Genomic DNA, 11,685 nt, shown 5'->3' with positions numbered 1-11,685 from the left:
GAAGAAAAGATTGACTCGGTCGCAGAACCACCTCATCTCTATGAAGCACCAGATAAGGAGAACGGCAGGACAAAGCCGCCGATTATGACACTCTGCAAGCTGACGGAATGGCATCCCAGAAAGGCCACTTTTTGTGACAACAGAGGAATCTCTCGGATGTTCTCGAAAGGATAGGTTTGTAACACTGACAAAACCAGAGTCAGATCCCAGGGAGGCAAAGGAGCCCTCCTCGGGGGAGCCAAGGGCCTCACCCCTTGAATAAAAGGTGCGGATCAAAGAATGCGACACCAACGGTCGCTGAAAAAAAAGATGGCCAAGGCCGACAACTGACCCTTGACCATAGTCAGCGCCAGACGCTGATCTTTACTGTAGGAAGGCCAAGACCTTCGCCACCTAGAAGTAACGAGGAAGACCATTTTCCTCGCACCAAGCGATATACGCTTTCCAGGAGCGGTGATAACTCTTCCTGGAAGCGGCTTAGCGAGCCTTTAACAAGGTAGGGGTGAACGCCTGCGGCAGGCCTCTATCCCTCAGGACCTGGCTTTCAACAGCCATGTCGTTAAGGCCAGCGACTGTAAATCAGGATGGAAGATCGGTCCCTGAGACAGAAGATCGTCTCGCAGCGGAAGCCGCCAGGTAGGTTCGACGACCATCTGGACGACGTCAACCGTTCCGACGCCACCCTGCAAAGGAACCTGGACAGCAGTTGAATCTGAGGAAAGGCATAGACCAACCGGTAGCGGTGCCAAGGCCCCACCAACGCATCCGCGGCGTCCGCCAGAGGATCGCAAGTTCTGGCCACAAAGAATCATCCACAACCAAGGCCGGAAAGACTGGCCCCTCAACAGGCAAATCAAGTAAATTCTCCATTCAAAGGACTGAGGTGTCCAGTCCCACCTGTCCAGGATCTCTGCTTGCAGAGTCCCGATATGAAATTGAGCAAATGGAACTGCTTTGAAGGCCGAGACCATCAGGCCCAGAACTCGCAGGCAGATCCGCAAAAGAGGAGAGATCGCCGAGTTTTTCCTGCAGAAGGTAGACCCGAGATTGAGCAGAAGCCAGGACCATCCCCAGATACTGAAGACGATTTGAGGCAGTCAGTGCTGACTTCTGAAAATTGATGGTCCACCCGAATTCCTGGAGTGTCTGAACCGTCACTGCCAGATCGCTCGACACGGTCACCCTTGAGTTAGAACTTAACAAGAAGTCGTCTAAGTAACCGAGGACCGCAATGCCCTGCAAAACGCAGTGAAGCTAGAACCGGAGCCAACACCTTGGTGAAGACCTTGGGAGCCGAAGCAAGGACGAAAGGCAACGCCACAAACTGATAGTACTCCCAGCCACCGCAAAGCGGAGATATCTCTGATGACCCTCGAAATTTGGGATGTGTAGATACGCATCCTGCAAGTCTATTGAAGCCAGGAAGTCCCCGGATGTCAACGATGCTACCACCGACCGGATGGATTCCATCTTGAACTTCTGCACTCGCACACAGCGGTTCAGAGGTCCAGATTCGGACGTAACTCGCCCTCTTTCATGGGCACTGTGAAGAAGTTGGAGTAAAAACCACGAAAAACTTTCCCGTGAGGGAACGGGTACAATGACTCCTTTGGCAAGCAGATCGTGCACTGCCCCCATGAGATCCCTGAGACGATCGGGAGACAGATTGGACGGGATCGGAATTCGATCTTGTACCCTGAACGAATCAGTTCTGGAACCACCTGTCCTGAATGCCGGACAACCAGGGTTCCTGAAAACAACGCAGACGTCTCCCCCACCCCGACAACGGGTGAGGGTGTTCGTGCAGGCAGAGGTGGACTGGGCCGCCGAGCCCGACTGTCTGGCTTACCTGTCCATGGTTTCTTCTGGCCACCCGGGGGTCGGAAGGGTTTACCCTTTTCTTGCGTCCCGAAGGCACGAAAGGAAGAACGTTGGGTCTTGAAGGAGGGTCCCCCCTCGCGCGCGGGGGGACTTACCCTTGGTGATCTGGGGCAACAGAGTACTCTTACCTCCTGTGAGACCCTTAATCAACTCGTCCAGAGTTTCCCCAGAAAGACGACCCCCCTCATAGGGAATCTCAGACACCGTCCTTTTTTGGACGAGTGGTCAGCCGACCAGCTCTGCAACCAGATAATGCGACGGATCGCGATCCCCACCGCCGACAACCGTGCAACCAAGGGAGCTTCGTCCAAAGCCGCGTTGCACAGATACATGCCAGTTTTGATGAGCGGCATGTTTTGATGAGCTGATCAACCATTGCCAGGACAGTCGGCGAAGCCAACTCTGCCATCAGGGTGCTGCGAAGCCCCTCGCCCCATATCGTGAGCACCTGGGAGTTCATCACAGAGGCAAAAACAGGTTTCAACAGGGAACCCGCCACCATATAAATGTGACGGGAGAGTGCCTCCACCCGTCTATCCGCCGGATCCCGGAAGAATCCTCCACTGGCATCAAGGTGGACTTATTCAGCCGATACAGTGTGATCCACTTTTGGGAATACCATCCAACGTTTTTTCACCGCCTCCGCGAAAGGATAGCGAACGGCAAAGCGCTGAGGCACTACCAACATGTGCTTAATACGCCGCCACTGGTCATTCACAATCTCGTGAAATACCTCCAGGCAGGTATAAGCCTGACCAGACTGCTGGGGTCAGTCGAAGCCGAAATCCTAATGTAACTGAGATGGCTCATCTTCAAGAACAAGAGCTTCTTTAATGGCGCCAATGATAGCGTCCATCGTAGCGCGTTCCCGTGCTACTGAGGGGGGAAGACTCCTCCTCATCCCGCTCAGAAGGGTAGGGGACCGGGACCCCTCAGGGGGACCATCGTCCGTGGCAACCAATTCTGGCTCAGAGTCAGAGGACTGGGAGGGCACATGCCGTTTTTTGGAAGAGTGTTCTGACATCAGCAGATGCACCTGGGGCACTAAAGTCGCAAGGGAAGCAGATAAGGAGGCCATGGAAGAGGATTCAGGTGTACCTCAAGCCCCCACCAGGTCTGTGTGGAATTTCTTTTTCTGGGAGTCCATTTTGCCTTAAAATAAAAAAAGGTACGCTGGCCCTTTAAATCGGCGATTCCGCGGACCCCCCCCCCCCCCCCCCCCCGCGATCTGCACTAACAGGTGAGGCCCTTTGTGAAAAAAACTCCAGCAAAAAACAGAATTCATAAACGGTGGGGGGTACTGCGCTTCTGGGTAAGTGAATAATATTGAATAATAAATAAATAAAATGAACTAAAACTAGTGTATGTGACTAACACAGTGTATACACATGGGAACTAAACCATATACATAAAATTCATAATCATAGTGAACAAGGGTAAACAAACAATAACCTAAAAATCACTTAATGTGTTCTTCATTCTTTAGTGATAGATAAAGTGCTCAGGTGCATATATAAGTGTCCTCTGTGCTTCACAGAAAAATAAATCGCGGTCTGGGTGTAAATAAAGTCCAAAGACTAAAAAAATTGTGCAGGTGAATAAATATAAGTCCACAGGTGCTATTCCTTCACCAACCACCGTGCTATAAAAAATGGGGTGCTTCTCCTTCCCCTCAGGGTGTCCAAGCCTCTCACCTTAAAGACTAAGGGTAAAAGCCTTAATAGTCATCCAGGGGGCTCCTCTCCAGTTTTATGCCGTACTCCACTAGTGACAGATATCTGGGCTACTGCAGATGATAAGACTCCCTCTCCCACTCCAGGTTCTCCACAGTTCCAATGGCTCTCAAAACAGAATGCTCAAAATAGTGCAGTATGTCTGGATAATGGGTTCTTTATTAAAATTAGCTTTAAAAATACTCACATTTGTTGAGTATAAACAGCGCAAAAACAGAGGATAGCGTCGGAGTGGGATCGCAGTCCTCACTTCCGCGATGTGCGTCACTTCCGGTCCGAACGTCCCTACGCGTTACGCGTTACGCCACTTCAAGAAGAAGCCACGTGACGCGGAAGTGGCGTAACGCGTAGGGACGTTCGGACCGGAAGTGACGCACATCGCGGAAGTGAGGACTGCGATCCCACTCCGACGCTATCCTCTGTTTTTGCGCTGTTTATACTCAACAAATGTGAGTATTTTTAAAGCTAATTTTAATAAAGAACCCATTATCCAGACATACTGCACTATTTTGAGCATTCTGTTTTGAGAGCCATTGGAACTGTGGAGAACCTGGAGTGGGAGAGGGAGTCTTATCATCTGCAGTAGCCCAGATATCTGTCACTAGTGGAGTACGGCATAAAACTGGAGAGGAGCCCCCTGGATGACTATTAAGGCTTTTACCCTTAGTCTTTAAGGTGAGAGGCTTGGACACCCTGAGGGGAAGGAGAAGCACCCCATTTTTTATAGCACGGTGGTTGGTGAAGGAATAGCACCTGTGGACTTATATTTATTCACCTGCACAATTTTTTTAGTCTTTGGACTTTATTTACACCCAGACCGCGATTTATTTTTCTGTGAAGCACAGAGGACACTTATATATGCACCTGAGCACTTTATCTATCACTAAAGAATGAAGAACACATTAAGTGATTTTTAGGTTATTGTTTGTTTACCCTTGTTCACTATGATTATGAATTTTATGTATATGGTTTAGTTCCCATGTGTATACACTGTGTTAGTCACATACACTAGTTTTAGTTCATTTTATTTATTTATTATTCAATATTATTCACTTACCCAGAAGCGCAGTACCCCCCACCGTTTATATATCTCACACTGTATGGTCACCAGTTCCGGTACTAGCAGCATCTGGGGTCTCCATTTTATCCCCTATCACCCTAGTTTAGACAGCGCAGGACTCATTGTACTATACGATAAAAAACAGAATTCGATTTGGTCAAATAATGGCCAAGATATGAGCAAAAATCCCCAGCCTGTCAGCAAAATTCTGTACACAGGAGACAGTGTAAAGAAAGAGGAAGTGACCTCACATTGCTTTTGAGCAGAAATTCTCACATGGCTGATGTTTTCACACAGAGCTGAGAAACTGCATAACACTAAAGTGGCGGCCGCTCCAAACGGCTGCAAAATAAATGCACCAAACACATTTCTGGCTATTAGCAGGGACCCCAGGGAGACCCCCACAGCATACCCATACAGCGCCCTTAACCTGGCCAGAAGAGGGATCCTACAGGAGTGGGCCCACAACTCCCCAAACGTCCCCAGAGACAAGGGGGTTCAGTACTGACCAGTCCACAGCAGGCACCGCTCAAAAAACAGGAGACCTCCCACCCTAAGTGGAGGTGCCGTCAGCCATGGAAGGACGCTGGCAACACGCGGGCGATCCGGGTTGAGACATCCTCTGCCAAGTGCAGCTTCAGCCGGCTCGTCCCCATATGGAGGGCCTGGGCGTACCAGGACCTGCGATGCTCGTTGGCAGGCTGGGACTCCATAAGGATCCATTACCCAGTCCGAGGCCCAGCTCAGCAGTCACTTGTAGTCCTCCAGGAAAGGAATCCCTGACTAGCTAGTGATAGTGTCACTGTAGCACCAGTGTACACTTCTATACTAATTTAATATCTTTACACATTTATCTTTATAGAAATCATTGGAGATCAATATCTGTGATACTACCCACTATCTACCACTTTGGTCACTCATATGTACCCTGGAATGCCTATTGGGTATGCCCTGGGCCGCAGTTTTGGGTTCCTACAGCTTCCGGCACAGACCTCTTGGCCTTGGACTACTGTCCACAACATGCGTATTTACATTGACCCTACCTTTGAATACTGACTTGGGATACATCTGCTCCTGATGAAGTGGAAATTGTCCACAATACGCGTTGAGCTCACCTTTGATGCATCCCCCAAAATTATTTTATATCAGGATTTTATACAGGCCTATCATCAATGACTCTTTCCAATGCATATCCCATGAGTTCTGTATGATTTAGCATTAAGATGTTCTTATTGTCTTTATGACTGTATTGTCACATGTTATCATGTATTTTTTGTAATGTTATATTATGACAATATACACACCCCACACAAAGTCCAGTCCCCCCCCCTTCCCCCCCCCCTTCCCATTAGTAACACTGGGTTATCGGCTTTAAGAGTTATATCAATTTTTTATATATTACCTTACCCAATATGCCGATTCCATTACACCCTTTTAGTTACCAATTTTATTCCCTTCCCCTCCACATATAGTGAGAGAAAACAAAATCTAGTGTGGAAAGAAAAAAAAAAACACTGGAATTCAGAAAAAAATATAAGAAAGCCAAGAAGCTAGGTCTCAGCAGGAAAAGACCTAAGCTCTGCTCCTGACGCTAGGCAGAATGAAACTGAGGTAATATCAGATGGGTTGTGAGTAATGACTGTGGGATGGCCCCCTAGTGGCGTGCTGAGGTACAAACGTTTTTTTGTATTAACCTGATAATTCTCTGCCTAGCCTGCTCCTGCAGAGTGCACCATTACCCAGGCGGAGACTGTCAGAGGACGTCTATACCACAAAAATATCTGCACTAAGCATTACTGGAAAAAAAAAAAAGCCCACCATACAGTTCATGCGTGACTTTCACCTTGTGTCATTTGGGGTAAATTCCACCGACTATGCAGTAATTAGATCGTGTGTCAAAGTTTTATCACTTTATAGCCCCCACATGTTCCACCACACACTTATTTGTTTTAACATGCAATACTTACCCAGTAATAAACACAAAACATCACTGTAGTACTCTAGCAAAATACTTTATTTTTTTTTTTTTATTTTTTTTTTTATGGCAGAACATAAGTGGATTTTCTCTTCAGTAAGCCATGATATCTGTGGTACAAGAATAAAGAACTGTTTTAACACATTTCCAAAGACATTACAAAAAATAGGCCAATGTCCAGAAAATCATCTCCATTTACAATCGAGGGGAGGAAAAAAAGTAGTTACATTTATCCCCTCTACACACAGGGAAAATATATAGAATTACAGTTTCTTTTAAAATCTATTAAAAAAGTAAAAAATATACAGTCAGAATCTAAGTCAATATTTTTATATAAAAACTGTAAACGTTTATTTACAGAGGAAGTGTAGTTGTAGGAGAAACAGAATCCACAGCTAGTTAGCCACTAGGAGGCAGATTATATTCACACTGCCCAGTGGGTGGGTTATATGACACGTGACGGCTCCACTGGCAATGGAAAGGGTTCAGTGCACTTCCATAGTGACCAACTATTCCCCACCCCTGTCTGCTTTCTATTTTAACTCTCCCAAGATAGATTCTTATTGCTAGAAGGTATCATGAATAAGGAAAGTATGAATTGAAATGAATGGAGCAAGTGCCAGAAGAACTTACGATCACCCAAGTCAGGTGCACACAAAGTTTTCACAAAAATACTTGAAAAATTCATATGTGATAGTAATACAACACAAGCCATTACACTTTCCACCGTCATCACATTACACAGTGATTAGGGAATCACTTTTGTAGCATAGCACATAAAAACACTTGTGACAAAGCACCCAGTATTGTGTTATTAGGGGCTTATAAAACCAAGTGAAAAGGCTTGCAAATTTTGCTGTACAAGCAGTCACCTATTACCAGTTCCATGCTGAAGATGTTAGGACTTTATAATCTCGTGTCTGGCTGCCAGCAGTTAACAAAAACAAGAAATTAAGAAGCCAATTATTCCATCAGATTTTTTTTTACCCTTTCAGGGATGATGTTCACCAATTTCTGCACACCATATATTGCTGAACCTTATTCAGAAATGTTGTACTGTCTTGGCTGCCACATTAGCATCAATACTGCGCATCACTAGCCCACAAGTATGTAAATCAGATGCATTTTGCTAGCTGCATACTTGTTCTGTGTAAGTGACTGTAAAGGAGGGGTAGGCAACCTTAAAGATGTGGAGAGCTACCTGAACAACATGGGAAAAATCAGATCACCGGGCACAGTGTCGCCTTCTCACACCTGATTAAAACCTCTAGATGACACAGCACCATGTCGCAATTGGGTGCATTGCACAGCAATCATAGGTTTCATTTAGGTGAAGAGGCAACATATTGCCTCCTCACCACCTGCCAAAACACACTCTGAATGCTTTTTAGAGGAACAATGCCTGCTGCACTTGTGAATGAGCCCTTATTTGTATTTGGCAGTGGCACTCTTAGGGCTCTCGTTCACACGTGAAGGTGGGGGGATGGTAAAACCCAGTGGTTGAGTCGTGGATTTGCCACCCCCAATCCCTACCCCCTTTAGGTGCTGACGCAGCAGCCAAAGATGTACACATTCAGCGGCAGAAATTAAGCCCCCTGTTGCTTTTAGTGGGTGCTACCGCCTACCAAACGCGACCCATTTAAGTAAATATGGCCACTCTGCAAGCGCCCCCGCAACTGCATGCTTCTGCAGGGTCCAAGGAATTAAAGCAAGTGGTGAGAAAGCAAAACACTGCCAGCTTTAAGCCCTAGTTTGCGGTGCTGTACAAGGTGGCAGGGCATTTGCAGCATGGCCTAATGCACTTGAATGGGTCCATGCTTGGCAGGTGCTAAACCAACCAACCATGACAAGGCGTATAACTCTTGCTGCGGTTGCGACATGTGTACACCCCTGGCCACTGCAGCTAAAGGGGGTGCAGTTGGAGGGGTGGTAAAAACATCTTTACTATGGGGTTTTACCCCCCTAACTACAAATTTAAATTAACCCTTATTGTTCTGAGCCCCCTAAAAGGCTGCATTCACACTGATGTGCTGCAATTTACCTGCACTGTAAGTGCAGCACAGTCCATCTGGGACTTTACTGTGTTAGCTGAACTTTGCTACAGACTTCTATTATATTTTGTAGGTGGGATGCTCTTTCTGAAAGCGCATCAAAACTCCTGCATTCAGAAAGTGTACCAAACCTGCAGGATATAATAGAAGTCTATGGCTAAGCGGAGCAAACCTGCAGGTACAATTCACTGTACCCACGGTGTCGGTAAATCACAGCACATCAGTGTGAAAGCAGCCGTATACTATTATGCCCAGTGTATGGCTTCACACTGACCTGAAGATCTTTTCTTTCCTGTTGCTGGCACCACTCTGGAGACAGCTAGCCGGCATAAGAGGTGGAGTGCAGTTGGTAACACTCCACATGGGACAAGAGCCAGCGCTACAGAGGAGCTAAAGCAGCTCTCGCTCCCTGCTTCAGCTCCAACTTTACAAGTAGTCCCTGAGCCTTGCAAGGTTCGATGCTCTGGAATGGCAGGTCAGCAAGCCCAGACAGCAATCTACCATTCACCTGGCTGTGATCTACAGGTAGATCGCAATCTACTGGTTGTTGACCCCCGCTGTAAAGTAACCAAAGCCAGGCCAACCAGTAATTTCAGATTTAGCTATGCAGAGGCAGAAACAGTACTGCAATCATGACAGGTGTCTGAACCTGGCCTTAAACAGTAGACAAGACATTACCATCACCTTATATAGAGGGGCATCTACCCATGTACCCCACCCAAAAAAAAAGGAAAAGATCAACTGCTCTAAAAGGAAGCCAAGGTCTGTGCTACTTCAACAAGATTAGGCCACAACCATCTAATATCAATGAGTCTTAACAGGGAAAATAAGCACTGATGAAGTAATGTCATTCCCTCAGCAGAAAATAAAATGGAAGAAAAAAAAAAAAAAAAAAAAAAAAAGGTTCAACCACTGCACCCTACTGACTACAATACTGTAAGAGCTACAACAAGAGCTACTACAAGAGCAAAACTCTAGTCCTTACAAGTCAGACTGTCTTAAGGTAGAAGATTACCTTTGTAAAATAAATTAAAAAACATTTTTGGAGGCATAAAAAAAAATGTGTATTCCTTTTTTTTTTCACACAGGAGCCCGCAAAGAATTGCACGATCGTATTCCATTGAGAAATACAAGCTGTCTTCCACAGCGGCAGACGGGACTTTTTTTCTTAATTCCCAGCCCTCTGGGGTGGGTCTCCATGCACACAGCCACGCCGATTTGTGTGACAGTTGCTGTAAGAGAGAAGAATCACTGCCTGCTGTCACAGGGGGACCTCAGAATGTGAAGGGGACTGCTGTATGCTGAATGTCACACCATAAATACGATTGCAGCACACGTTAAGTTTTCCTTTAGGGGCAGTTCACACTAGAGCGATGCCAGACATTGCATGTGATTCGCATCGCATTGATTTGCAGATCACATGCAATGTCTGTGCAATGCGAATTCAGCCATACAAACTGGCTGAATTTGCATCACATTTGGACCAAACTCACGCAGTACACTTTTTGTCCGCACCGGAATCGGATCACATCCATTCGATCCGATTCTGCAAATCACACTGAGTTTTGCAAACTGATTGTGGGGTGTCTTTAATATACACTCCACAATCAGTTCTCATGAACAGGTTGCAATTTTGATGCAGTGAGAATTTGCACCGCATCTAGTGAGAACCGGCCCTTAAGGATCCTCTGAAAGGCAAAACCGACTATGGAAGTTTCACTTAAAAAAAAAAAAAAAAAAAAAAAAACTTTGCCTGCCCTTGAGGACTGAACTGTGCAGCTATACTATCATCTGATCATATTGTAGCTTACAGGCACCACATTTCCTAGTGACCAAAGCCTTTCAGTGTAGAATATCAGCTGTAAAAAATAAACAGCAGCAACATTAGTGATTTTGGCCACCAGCTGACTACAGAAGATACAACAGACAGAGTGCAGGATACCATAATATCCTTATCAAACAGAAGAGCTAAATTAATGTAAAATGAAAGTAGTGTTTGGAACATGTGTTCAGTCAAATTAACATACCGTATATACTCGAGTATAAGCCGACTTTTTCAGCACATTTTTTATGCTGAAAAAGCACCCCCTCGGCTTATACTCGAGTGAGAAAAAAATTTAAATGGGGAAATGCCAGGAACGATCAGAAATGACTGGGGATGACTTTTAATCTCACCCCCGACCCCCCCCGCCCCGCATCCGCCGCCGTTAATACGGTAATATGCCAATAACATAGCAGCTTGACTCCTCTGTAGCAGCGGAGGAGACCGTCAGCGGAGAGTCAGTGGCCCGCACGTCACACTGTGGGAGGAGCCAGTGCTGGCAGCCGCGCTGCTGAAGAAGTGAGCTGCCCGGGCTGGGAGGCACTGAGGGAACACCTGCACTTCAGCACATCAGCAGCATCCGGCACCCCAAGGTTCTTATATTATATTTAATAGTTTAATTTATATATATTTATTTATTTAATATTTATGGTTGACCTGGGTTGAGAGGGGGGTTGGAGGTGTAGGCCTAATGTGAGTTGAAGGGAGGGGGGGAGTGGAGGTGAGGTGAAGGCCTAATGTGGATTGAGGGGAGGGGGGTGTTGGAGGTGTAATGTATGTGCTGTAATGTACCACTGACTGACCACAACTCAAGGTTTCCTTTTTTTAATATTACATTTAATATTATATTTACAGTCATTTATTTACGATAATATTTCTCTTTATGGTTGACCTGGGTTAAGGGGGGGGAGGCCAAATGTACTGTGTAATGTGCTGCGTAATGTGCTGTAATGTACTGTATAATGTACTGTAATGTAATGTGCTGTAATGCATAGGTGCGTCTCTGGTGCAGTGCTGCATTTCCCACCCTAGGCTTATACTCGAGTCAATCATTTTTCCCATTTTTTTGTGGTAAAATTAGGGACCTCGGCTTATATTCGGGTCGACTTATACTCGAGTATATACGGTACATCATTGGTGGAAAGCGTACTAGACCCATTTAA

The sequence above is a fragment of the Pelophylax lessonae genome (assembly GCF_965119305.1).
Source record: "Pelophylax lessonae genome assembly, chromosome: 4".
Taxonomy (NCBI): Eukaryota; Metazoa; Chordata; class Amphibia; order Anura; family Ranidae; genus Pelophylax; species Pelophylax lessonae.
This window is presented reverse-complemented; position numbering follows the sequence as displayed.